This window comes from Octodon degus, unplaced genomic scaffold (genome assembly GCF_000260255.1).
Source record: "Octodon degus isolate 3935 unplaced genomic scaffold, OctDeg1.0 scaffold00161, whole genome shotgun sequence".
NCBI lineage: Eukaryota > Metazoa > Chordata > Mammalia > Rodentia > Octodontidae > Octodon > Octodon degus.
The window spans coordinates 4,681,951-4,693,066 of record NW_004524737.1 but is presented as its reverse complement, the minus strand read 5'-3'; positions in this window follow the sequence as shown (position 1 = coordinate 4,693,066).

The window sequence follows — 11,116 nt, the reverse complement described above, 5'->3', positions numbered from 1 at the left end:
GATAATAGAACTCCAAATCAGTGTTGTCTGAATAAAATTCCCAGTATCATCCAATAATCCAACTTCTAGGCATTTACTCAAATGAAAAGGGGGGGGTGAGGATGGATGGACAGGCAAATTAGAAGGAACATGAAGATTGTTTACAGAGTGAATTCAAGGTAAACTTCTTGAGATACTTAATAGCGTTAGAGTGTGGGTTTTATAAGTGTACACAACTGGCAGACCCTGAACATAATACTCTAAAAAATCTAGGCATTTGTGATATGAAAATTCCATAATTTGAAACCTTAAAAGAAAAGAAAAAAATTCTTCTAAGTACTATATAATAAATTGTCCCAAACTTAGTCTTTTTTTCCCCCCCCAGAACTGGGGATTGAACTCAGGCTCTTGAGCTTACCAGGGAAGTGCTTATTCTACTGAGCCATCTCCCCGGCCCCCCAAACTTGGTCTTTTTAATGCAACATTGTATTTATGATCATAATTGTGTAGGTGAGGACATGAGAGGCTAGTGGAGGCTGAAGTCACATTCAGGTTGGTCCCTGTTGTACCTGGCTGGCTGTGGACAGTCCGTGGGCATGTGGCCTTCCCTTCAAGGATGAGCCCAGCATTCAGGAATTGTGACCAGCAGGGGAAGGTGCCTAGAGCATGGTTCCTGAGCAATGAAGCAAAAAATGACATCACATTTTTATGACTCAAATTTGGAAGCCACATGGTTTATCATTCTACATACTCAACTAATGAAAGCCTGACAAGAGTAATGGGAAGGAGGATAGATCTCAACTTTCAATGGCAGTTTGGGGGACATGTTAATAAATAGTTCTTTGAGTTTGCTGAAAAAAAATTATTAACATTCTTCCCACATTTCAGATAACCAAAATAATCCTTTCCCTCCTGCATGTGTACACACACACACACACACACACACACACGCACGCACGCACACACACGATAATGACAATAATAATAATAATAATAATAATAATTACAGTCTCATCTTATTATCAACTCTGACTCAAGCTTACCTGAAGGCTTTCTCATCTGCATGCTGGATCCTGCAGTCAAAGGAGATACAGGTTGGCTCAGCTACAAGAGCTGACTGTAGTTCATGTATTACAGTTGCTGGTAGCTGGATCTCCACACAGTAGGTGCACACTAAGTGGTTCAGTAATCTTCATGGCAAACTGGGGCTCAAAGCCTGGGAGTCTTAGTGACAGATCACCTTTAAATTTCTACTCACAAAGCCTCCCAGGACTCCTTTTGATCCAGCCTACAAGGAAAGGGGCCATAGTCCTCACTGCTGAATAAAAATGGTGTAAAATACTATGAGAGACCTATTTTAAAATAGCTATATATGGAGCCATGGGGGATGTTATTATTTTTTTAAATAGGAAGAAGAATCACCATTTCAAAGAGATGATTACTGTAGTGTCAAATGAGACATTGGCTTCATGTTTAAATGAGCCAAGATCGCCATTCAGTTTCTTAAATGAAGAGAACCTCATAACCAGAAGCAATTAATGTGATATTACAGGTGCTTTGTTTTAACAATGTTTCTAACTGTTATTACAAAAATTATTGTGCATTCTGAGCACAAGTGCCCAGACTGGATAATTGGAAAAATGACCCAGGAGACCTGCAAACACTAGACATATTTACTGTAGGGTGTACTGGTTAGTGGAAGGGGCTGCCTCAATTCTTTAGTCTAAAATTAGTTTCATCAAGAAAAATAGTAGAAATATCCTTATTTTCATTTTACATTACAACAATTGGGATATAAGAGGTTAAGAAACTGACAATGATGTTGAACTTTAGAAGCAACTTGGAAGTAGGCCTTAAATTTTTGATAATTAAAAATTGTGAGTGACATAAATATTTTTATGTGAGTTTATTTACATACAAAAATTAAGAAATTTAGCAATGACAGTGCATCAGTTATGTCAATTTGGGGCCTATAGGACCTGAAGGAATACATAGTTATTACACAAAGTTCTTAGCATCTGAGCCTGGTCATGTTCCACATGTGCAGGGGTTCGAGCCTCAAAAGTCCCTTCCAAGCCACATGAAACACAGCTAACTCAGCTCTACTGTGTCTTGCTTAGAATATTTGCTCCTCAGATTTGATTACATACTACTTACTAGTTGCTAAATACAAGAAACAACCTCTATTCTCCTGGTTGTTATGCATGAGCAGACTAAAATAATATACACTGAATAATTTTCAGACTTGATAAATAAACAGTTCTTTATACAAAGCCAATGTAGGTCAATCTTTTCATGTGATTTATTAGTTTATCAGCAACATAAAAATAGTTAATATTATGATGAAATATGTTCTCATTTCAGCAGACATACATGTAGATTATCATAACCTTGAAAAGTAGAACTGTAGGATTTTCTTAGAGCTGTGTATATTTTCTCCACTTTGACAGAAGATATTTAAAACAAAATAACTTGTTGCCTTTTTATGTAATTTCAATAAAATAATGATACTCTATAAATAATATGGGTAAGATTATTAAAGGTCAGAATCATGTTATAAGAGAGGAATTCTGTGGATACTGGACCTTAAGAATGGGGGATTTTACAAATTTTATTTTGGATACAGCAATGCTATTAAGAAATATATCTTGTTTCCATATTTCCTAACTCTTGACAGTTTACAAATAGAAAACATTTGTTCATTATTTTGCATCGAATTTTATACAATTGAATTTATCGTTCCTTTAGCTCAATGCCAATGCTTTAATTGAGAAGCAGTGTAAATTATTTTTTAAGAAAATCACTTTCAATATATTCTGAACTGTAAAACGTTCTTGCTATAAATTAGAAAGTAGAAGAAGCATAAGAATATATATTTGACTGAAAATAGCATAGAAAGAAAACCTTGGAAATATATTTAAATATATATTATTTTCTTAAAAAATGATAGTCCTTGCCTCTGAACAGATTGAAAATGAGCTACCATGAAAGGCCTCATACGTAAAATGTTAGAAAAAGTATATTTGAGAGCAAGTATACCTGAACATTTCAGTTGAAACAAGTTATCAAAAATTTGGTGATCATTGGAAACATCACAATTCTGATTCTCTTATTTTTAGTCAAACCAGCAAATATAAGCTAGTTTCTCAAGCTGAAAAATCAAGGCTGCTTTTTCCAACTGAATGCACAATTTTAACATGTTGATAGTATCCACTCAGTCTGTCTCAATAATAAGCCATTAGAGGACTATGGACTATAGGAAAACATAGATCCACACGCCTTTGAGATGCCTAGCTCTGAGGCTTCAGTGAAACCTATGAGCCAAGACAAGAAAGAGTTCTTATCTCAGAATCAAGTGAGCTAGGACAAATAACCCTGCACCTTAGCCTTTCTCTTTTAAAAATAATTTTATTGAGAAACAAATAGCAATTACACAGTTTCAAAACCAATTAGTAGGACAGTTTCAATAGTTAATACATTGCATATTGTTGTCTTCTTAGTGGTTATTCATAGTACAAGATGCAGACATGATAGCCAGTCCACAAACACTATTAGTAAAAATCTTTCTATTCACTGAATTAAGATAAAGGAGCTGTGTATCTATCCTATTTTGAATGTACAGATACAAAAGAGTCCTTCATTTGTATCCCCCTTTTTTTGTTTAGTTTTGCCAAAGATGGGTATTCCATTGTTATTTAAATATTATATGAACATGAATGTACAGATACAAAAGAGTCCTTCATTTGTATCCCCCTTTTTTTATTTAGTTTTGCCAAAGATGGGTATTCCATTGTTATTTAAATATTATATGAACATGAATTCAGCAGAATATTCCAATATAGTCCAGTAGTCCATAATAGTAGGGGGTTATCTGTAGGACCGGCAATGTCAGAAGTTGTTGACTTGATCCTTTTACAGCTCAACATATTAATATGACTTTACTTTTTATACTTCGCTTTTATACTTTTCTGCTGGATGGTTAAGATAAAGATAAAGCAAGCCTCTCTTCTGGGGTCACTGTGTGTCTAGCCTCAAAACTGGATAGTATTTCTGAAACTCATACTTGGGGATCCCGGCTTGAATAACTCCAATCCCTTGGCTCATTTGTTTATCAGTGGTAGCCTCTTTTTCCAGTCTGAGAACTAGTCTCTGCTTTATACTTTCTGAAATTGCCTCCAGGAAGTTTTGTTCTTTGTTTCACCTCCAAGCATGTATTTCTTTCATCTTCTCTCATTACAGTGACTATGTCAAAGAAAAGCTTATAAAACAAACAGATCATGTAGGTGAAAGAGATCTTCATTCGATATGATTAAATTTTTCCCTCTTTCTAAATGAAGAACCCTGGCTTACAAGGATATGTGGCTAGCATTGAGGGCTCTCGATACATTTATTTCATTGATTAAACATTCACTTCTTACTATCAGTAGTGTATATTGTTACCCTCTGTACTCAAGACATTTGAACTAAGCCGACGTGTAGAACACACAGAGAATATACTGTACAATTTCTTTGTTCTCGTTTGCCAGCATGTACTTAAATACTTTTTTCAAACTACACACCATTTTCAAACTTATTGCCATAAAATTTTTCATTTTATTTTAAATATTTATATTAAATAAAAATCTAAAAAGAGCTGGTTGAATGAAAAATAAAACAGGGCAAATAAAGTAGTAGTAAAATAATGTAGAGAGAGATAATAGTGCAAGAAATAATAGAGAAGATAATAGCCAGGAAGAGAAGGCAGTATACCATGATGTAGAGATTCTACTACAAGTGTAAGAAGAAAAGACAAATCCAGCCTCCAAATCATGGTAAATTCTTTAAAGGGATTAAAACCCACTTTGTGAGTACAGTGACCCTTGCTATTTAGCAGTTCAACTTTTGCAATAAGCAGCACTGCAGACAGCAGCCCACTATCTGAGACATGAAATAAAAATAGTTCTTTGTCTTGAGAGTTTTAGAGCAAAATACAGTTTGAGAGAAGGCTGAAATAAATGTCTTCAGCCATCAGCAACCTAGGGCCTATGGCAGCCACTGACTGAGGGAGTTGGGAGGTGTTATTGAAGAACCAAGAGAATTAGAGTTTACCTAAAGCACTGTAAGTGAAAGTCTTCCTGAGAAACAGAAGAAGGAGAAAAAAGAGCCGGGAGGAATTGGGTTGTGTGGTGGTAGCAGCCAAGGATGAGCTCTGTACAGCAGGGTGACAGGTAGGAAACTCCTGGGCAGGAGTCAGTGCTCATGTCCTGGCAGAATTTCTTCCTCCAGAGGAATACACGAAAGGCTCCCACTCACACCATCAAGACTAGTCTTGATTTAAGGTCACAGGACTACAGAATATAATCACATCCACAGAGTACTTATGCAGCAACACTTACATTTGTGGTTAATTTAATAACTGGATATTGGCTGGGGATATAGCTCAGTGGCACAAATACCTGCCTGGCAAGCACAAGGTCCTGAGTTCAAGTTCCAGTACTCCCCTCCCCAAAATAAAAGATAGTTCTTTTTTAAAAACAATAAAAACTGGATATTAGAGTTCAATTTAGTTGACACATACAACTAAGCATTATAGACACCCATCTTTGATAAATCTATGTTATTTTAATTATTTTTTATAAATATCCACAATTTCCAATGTGACAAAAACAGAATGGAAAGTTAAATTAAGTTATTGACTGCCTAACTATAAAATAAGTTAAAATTTTGAACAGTAGGTTAAACAATTAAAGATTTCAGAAAATGAATATATCTGGCTCAGATATTTAGTACACATGCAATTAGTTATATTCTGTCTTATACAAACTCATTCAAGGAGAAAAACAACAAAATTGCAGCGCGGAGTCACCAACATAGAGTGAGAAGCTAACAAAGGCTGTATGGTGGTGATTTTTTTATCACTGTGATCGAACACCTGAGAAAAGTTACTTAAAGAACGAAAGGTTTATTTCAACTCTTAGTTCTAGTAGTTTCGGCCCCGGTTGGGCTGGCTGTGAGGTAGGAATGTCAGGATTGATGGGTGTGATGGAGAAGAGTTGCGCATCTCACAGGTCCCAGGAAGAGCGCGGAGAGGGAGAGGTGGAGGGGGAGCGGGCGAGGACCAGACGCACCCTGTGAGGGCCTCACGACCCGCACCCCAGCGATGGGGCCCCTTCTAGCAGCCATCAGCTTGTTAACTCATCAGTTAATCAATCTCCTTGATGTAGTCCCGTCCTGCTGCTGTCATCCCTCTATACAGAACCTTTGAATACTGCTTCCTTAGAGTACACTTCATATTTATTTATTCATCTTAATGTATGTGTTACAAGGTCTCACTAAGCAGCTGGGACTCATTGTGATCCTCCTGCTTTCGGCCTCCCCGACCCTGGGATTACAGGCGCATGCCACTGCACCAGACTCTGCCTGCTCAGAGGGCCCTGGGGACGGGGCTGGCACTGCATGTGGTGCTCAGGATAAAATCGCAGTCCCTACGCTTGCCCAAGCTTGCCTAAGCAGGTACTTAAGTCCACTGAGCTGTCTTGCCGGCCAGACACTTTGCATTTAAACAACTTCAGCTTAGTACAATTCAAAATGATTAATACCCAATTTGAGCTTTTGCCAGAAAAGGCAAAAACAATATTGACTTAATATTGGAAGCTGCATCAGTGATGTTTGCCATATCAACAAAGCAAATGTGAAAAAAAAATGTTTTCCACAAGTGAAATAAAAAAAATTACATGAAGAAATCCTCAACCTGCTCTTGATCATGTATCTTAGCAACTCCAACACTGATGAAAGTTAAACCAACATGATAAAAGTAACTTTTAAAAAACCTTAATAAAAATTGCACTTTGTGGTGAAATGTTACAATAATTCACTGTAAAATAAAGAACATAAAACCTAACGTATGATCATTATTTCCATCTAACATTGAGCTGGAATCCATAGCTTATGCTATAAAACAAGAATAATAAAAATAATTTTTGAAAAGTCAGATATCACTAGGTACTATTTTTGATTAGATTATTACAGATAGATTATTCTGCTTGATAGTACGTTTTTCTGAACATATTAATAAATTTCTTGCATATTCATATATTGTTATGGTTGTGTCTAGTTGTCTCCCCAAAGCCTCATACAGTCATGGAGTGGGGACTTCTAGAGTTTGAGGTTAATTTATGATCAAGGCTGGGATTATGGGTTTTAGTACTTCTGGGATTATGGGTATGAGTGACACATGCAGCCTGGGGTGGATAGCCTGAATGCAATTGAAGGGAGACAGACTTACTCTCTGTAGCCACTGTTGCCTGTTGCCATTGTTGCTGCTACTTCTCCATTTTGGTTTCTGCTCTTTCCCCCCTCCATGAAAGGTTACTCTCTGCCCTGTGCCACTCTGTCTTGGAGCCAACTGAGTATGGACTGAAATCTATAGTAACTGTGAGCTAAATGCACCTTTCCTTCCTTTATTTTTTTGATTGCGTATTTATCCCAGCAATGAAAGAAGAGTAACTGAGACATATATGAATATAAAAACTAGAAAACTTTATTACAAAGATAAAATGTTTAGTAGAAGCAAAAATATGAAGCATTTAATCTATGGGAAAACTAGTGTTGAGAGGAAATGGACAACATATTTATGGAAGACATGATAAAATATTAGTTTCTCACATTCAGATAGACTTAAACAAACTTAAACATGTATCATAGATAGAAAAATCTAGGATGCTAATTGTATTAATTTTATCTGTATAGTTAATTGAATATAGTTAATCAAAATCTATACCTGTATGACTTATAAGCTTATTGTAAAATTTCAATGGAGACTGTTAGTGTATTCATGAAAAAAAATACAGAGAATTAAGAGAAAGGCAAGGAAGGGACTGATTTCCAGATAGAAGCTGATACTCATTTTAAAGTTCTAGAAATTTATTCAGAGGGATAGTCACAAGAGGATGAAGTATAGAGTGATGCAACAGAATGAGGTTCCAGAAAACACACACACACACACACACACACACACACACACACAAACACTTTTTATAACAGAGCATTGGTAAGTATATGACAAGGAGCGGGCCTAGTCTCCATTATTTTCCAAATGAAGGTAAGTGATATCAAATCCTACCCATCATAAGAATCAATGACTTGTGTCCATCTCAGAGAATTTGAAGCTGGATAGTCTATTTTTAACAAAAATTAAAATTAGTCATATATTTTCATTCATTCAGTTAGAGTTGAAATGTTCAAAACAAGAGACAACTGATCCAAATTGTAAAGAAAATGTTATTACTTTATCTGCATGCAAATTAAAAAGTTCTATAAACACACTCAGCCACCTTGTTTGACAAAGTGGCCAAACATGTTCACTGAGAAAAGACAGTTTCTTTAATAAATGGTGCTGAGAAGCTGGCTTTCCACATGCAAAGGACTAAAATTAGACTCTTGTCTACCACCATGCACTAAACTTAAGTCAAAATAGATCAAAGATTAAAATATTAAAACAAAAAAATACTAAAACTACTGGAAAGAAAGAAAAAAGCAGAAACCTTGAAGACAGAGGTAGGCAGAGAGTTCATGAACAAAAGCCAAACTGCGAAGGAAATACTTCAAAGAATAGCATTTTCAATCTCAATGAAAAGATTATACAAATCAAAAGAAATTACCAAGGACCAGGGATATACTTCAGCAACATAAGTGTCTGCCTGGCAAGCACAAGGTCCTGAGTTGGATCCCTGGTACTGCAAAAGAAAGAAAAAAAAAAAGAAAGAAAGAAAGAAAGAAAGAAAGAAAGAAAGAAAGAAAGGAGGGAAGGAGGGAAGGAAGGAAGAGAAAGGAAGGAAGGAAAGAAGGAAGGGAGGAAGGAAGGAAGGAAGGAAGGAAGGAAGAAAGAAAGAAAGAAAGAAAGAAAGAAAGAAAGAAAGAAAGAAAGAAAGAAAGAAAGAAAAAAGAAATCACCAACAGACTACATAGAAAACCCACAAATTGGGGGAAAAGATTTAGTTGACTGTCCCTCAGACAAAGGACTCTTGTCTAGAACATACACTGAATTAAAATATATCAGGCCCCCAAAATCCAAAGATCCAATCCAAATGGGCATCTGAGATGAATACACACTTCCCAGATGGAGAAATACAAATGACAAATATATAGATATATGAAAAACTGTCAATGTTATTAGTCATTCAAGAAATGCAAATTAAAACAACACTGAGATGCCATTCTACTTCAGAAACAATTGCTATCATCAAGAAGTCAAACAATAACAAGTGCTGGAGGGGCTGTGAGGAAAAAGGAACACTTCTCCATTGTTGGATGGGGTGCAGGCTGGTGCAACCAATGTGGAAATCAATATGGAGACTCTGAAAAAAAACCCTAAGATTGGAGGTTCCATTCAACCCAGCCATTCTCCTTCTGAGTATTTTTTCTAAAAGAACTAAAAACATCATACCACAGTGACATATATGCACCCATGTTTATAGCAGTGCAATTTCTTATAGCTAAATCTTGGAAACAAACCAAATGCCCATCAACTGAGGAATGGACAAAAAAGATGTGGTATTGTTATATAATGGAGTATTACTCAGTTACTAAAAAATAATATTAAGGCTTTTGTAGGAAATTGGATGTAACTAAAGACCATATTTTTAAGTGAAATAAATCAGACCTGCATGTGCAAACATAGTATTGTAAGTGTAAGTACCTGAACAAGTAAATAAAATCTGAAAGGTACAATAAATACTGTGAAAGAAAAAAAAACAAACAAAAAAAAAACTGATCAAAGAAAAGGCACAAATGGAATGAGGGAAAGTAGAACAGAAAAAAATAAGATAAAGAATACATCTGTATATGTACGCAGGATAGCTTGGATAACAATACTGCTGTTTTCTACTGGTCAATTGAAAGCAAAATTTAATAATTAATTTTTTTTCTCTTCTTTTTGCCCATGCAGGCACTTTAAACAACTGAGCTAATCTGGAAGTTCTTCAGTTTTTTTTTTCCTTTTTTTTTAACCAATTTCTTTTTAATGTATTTAATACAAGGTCCACAGGGTTTCACTACATAGATTGGACTCATAGTGATCCTCCTGTTTTCAGCCTCCCAATTGCTGGGATTGCAGGCTCCCACCACCAGGCCCAGTCTGAATCCCTGTCTCACTGCACCCTGGGTAGGGCTCAACACAGCAGGCAGAAATCAAATCTCCAACCCCTGAGTTGGCCTAAGCAGGTTCTTTAATCTGCTGAGCTATCTGTCCAGTCCTTTAAACCAATTTTGAGTGCTTATATCTGGTAATCTGAATAACTAATTGGAGATAACAATATGCAATACAGCGGCCACTGTTGCATTCCTGTCCTTTTGATTGGTGAAATTAAGTATCATTTCTATTTTTAACTACTTTTTTATTCTTTAAAAATATAAATAAAATAAAAAAGAAATTACTGTATGATCATGAGAAGTAAACTTTTACCTGATTTTCAGTTAGTTAAAGCTAATATTAAATATTTCAATGACTTAAAAGATCATTTCCAAAAAGATTCTGACTACTAATTTAGTTTTTTTGTGTTAGTTTTATAACATTGTGGTATCATCAATGGTACTATATTTTTATGACAAGCACTAAATAATAAAACAAATATTTGTTAAACTGAAAATAAAATTAAGCTGCTCTTATCAAGACGAAGTTTCAGAATCATACCCCCAGTGGAATACATTTTGTATAGTTAAAATTAAAACTTATATAATATAGTTATTAGAGACAAAGTATACATTATATATAGATAAATAGGTAATCTAATATATATGCATATGAAAGATAATTAACTATATGCGGATATTTCAAGGTATTTTTTACTTGGGGTTAAAAGGCAGGTACATAAATTCAAGGTTACACATAAGTTTTAAAGTAAGGTTCAATTCATTAGGTTTAGTAGTTATTATTCTAGATACTTTATTCAGTATAGTTCTATCAATACCTTAGATTGCATGTACTGCATATAATTTGTTTTCTTATTTTATTAAGGTATAAGACATATACAGTGAAATGCACATATCTTAGAAATAATAAAAAGAATTTTGTGAGTTTATACATTGTACCTGTCTTTCCTCTTTTCTCTTTTCTCTGTCTCTCAGTCTCTCTGTCTCTGCCTCTGCCCTTGACACACTC